General features: G+C 51.7%; 1 protein-coding gene across 2 annotated transcripts in view; it reads right to left on the bottom strand.

Moving 5' to 3' along the window:
- EXO5 (exonuclease 5) overlaps positions 1-2,008 on the bottom strand; it is a 5,767-nt gene extending 3,759 nt beyond the window's left edge. The window contains exons 1-2 of one of the 2 annotated variants that reach the window (XM_077752190.1): positions 1,917-2,008; positions 1,211-1,380 (exon numbers count right to left, since the gene is read on the bottom strand). The gene's annotated coding sequence lies outside the window, so the exon portion shown is untranslated. Of the gene's footprint in view, positions 1-1,210 lie in introns of both variants that reach the window. The other variant, XM_077752189.1, reaches the window with a different exon arrangement.
- Positions 2,009-2,319: the final 311 nt, after the last annotated feature.

Here is a 2,319-nt window from a genome sequence, read left to right as displayed (position 1 = left end):
ATATGTACATCTGGGCTGGCCAATATGTAGCCACGAGCCACACGTGGCTATTTAAATTTAAATTAACTAATTAAATAAATTAGTTTAAATAAAATGTAAAACTCCATTTCTCTGCTGCATTAGGCACATTTCAAGTAATCAGTAGCTACGTGTGGCTAGTGGGTATCACATCGTAAGGCAAAGATACAGAACACTTCCCTGACTCCAGAAAATTCTTTTGAACAGTAGTGATTTAGATTATTCTATGTGTATGTATTCACTCCCCAGAGAGGGTGGGAGGGAAAGCTCCTAAAAGTTATGAACTTTGTACTTGTTTTACATACTGAGAATAGGGTAGCCCTGAACAGGTTAAGTGAAATGTTTTGTAGAGAAGAAACAAAAAGGAGGCATTCTCTGTGACATTATTGATCTAAAAGAAAACAATACACTAGGGATGAGCAATTTAGACTCAGATGTGCTGCCTGGACTTTCCTATACAGAAAAATTCCAGGCAAGAGCATGTTACAGTGCATCGTGTCTCCAAATGCAGTTTGTATTTTTCTGACAGGAGATGATTTCACATGGTACAATGGTCAACATTTTTAGACACATCTTAGACTATAAAGCTGTATTCAAATGTATACATCAAATGCATAATTTCATACTGTTTCTTAGCACAAGTTTGGTCTTTAAATGAATGAAATTTAAAATTTTTAGATATGAAAATAACCATACAGGTAGTACACAGGAATGGCAACAATCCTCAGGTGGTAAGTGAATGAAATGTTTGGGAAATACCAACATAGTGCCAAGAGTCTAGGGGTCCTGGGGATCTAGATTCTAAACCTAATCCTAACTAGGTCAGTAGTATTCAGTAGTATGCCACTTGCCTAATGAGTACTCTTGAGCAACTTCCTCAATTTTCCTGAAGCTACTGACCCTTAGGGCACTCCCTCCAACTGTCCTCAGCTACTCAAAACAGTGATAAAACAAAGATACTAGCACTCGACAAATGTGGATCTCCGTCCCCTACCCAAGGACCCAAGGAAGAGATGAGATAGCGTATCTATTCGTTTTGACAAACCTGGGACTTGGCGGATCTTTCTCCTTACCAGAAAGTGAGGAGGTAAGGGAGGAGAAAGGAGCTCTGAAAAACCAGGTTTGCACTGAAGAATCCTAATTAGCTACTCTGCGCCTTGCTGTGGTAGAATGGGGACTTTTCCTTTCTCACCTGTCCAGTCCTTCACATTGAGGCATTTCCTCCTCTCCGAGCCCCACTGCACAGGTTGCTGCCCATCCCAGAAGTTAGGTGACGCTCGCCTCTCTCCTGAATCAAATTCTCCAAGACTTCTTCGTTTGCCCCACACCCCGGATGCAGTTACTTAATTCAAGCCTTGCTCCCTGCAAGCGAGAGAGTCAAAAATAACCAAAGTCCCCCAGGAGCTCCAAGACCGGTTCCCTCTTCCAGCCCCAAACCTCAGCCCAGGTGCTCAGCAGAGATCTCAGGTGAGAGGCTTTTCTCCTCGGATGGGTTCCTGCTGCCTGTGGGACGGCCACTACCTTCACCCTCCGCACTCTGACTTGCTGGGTGCAGTCCGATTTGCGGGCTCCGACGGCGCTTGCCTTCTGCCAGGACCTTTCCACTGGCCCCAGACCACTGTCGCCCCAGGAATTCCAAGCTTGCCCTAAAGTTTACTGAGCACTCCCTCAGTCTCGCAGGAGCCGGAAATGACAGCAAGGGGTCGCCGGCCTCGGGAAGAGGTCCCAGGGGACCTCCACGAAAGGTCCAGAACCCACAGGAGAGTGTCTGCGAAGGCAGACACGACACGCCGCTGCAAGGGGGCCGCTCCCACCGGGGAACCGGGCAACCGCGGGGACAGACCCCTGGCCTCCACACCGCAGCCGCTCAGCCACCCATTCGCCGGCCTTGCCCTAACCTTGGCTACTCCTCCGAAACGCGGGCTCTCTCCCCGGCTCCACCGCGGACCTGCAGGCGGCGCCTAGCACAGAGCCTTCTGCGCCCGTGCGGCCAGAGCGCTGACCCAGAATGCCCCGCGGCAGCCCGAAGCCCGCCCCCTCCCAGAGGCCGCTGCGGCGCCGCTCGCTTCGCGAGTCCGCGGCGTAGCGGACGTCCTCTAGCGGCGGGTTGAGTAGGAAGCCAAGGCAGCCTTCGGGCGTACTGTCCCCGGGGGCCGCTGGCTGTGCGTGCGACTTGTCTCCAAGACGGAACTGAGCTGTCACCCGACCCAGAAGCTCTCACCGCGGCCCCTCCACGCGCGGGTCCGGGAGCGGCGTGGGCGCGGCCCCGTCCCCGGTGCAGCGGCCTCTGCCCGTTGCCTG

Source organism: Crocuta crocuta, unplaced genomic scaffold (assembly GCF_008692635.1).
Source record: "Crocuta crocuta isolate KB4526 unplaced genomic scaffold, BGI_CrCroc_1.0 scaffold367, whole genome shotgun sequence".
In the NCBI taxonomy this organism is placed as follows: Eukaryota; Metazoa; Chordata; class Mammalia; order Carnivora; family Hyaenidae; genus Crocuta; species Crocuta crocuta.
Note: the sequence above shows the minus strand (reverse complement) of the source record. Positions and strands in the feature narration are given on the sequence as shown.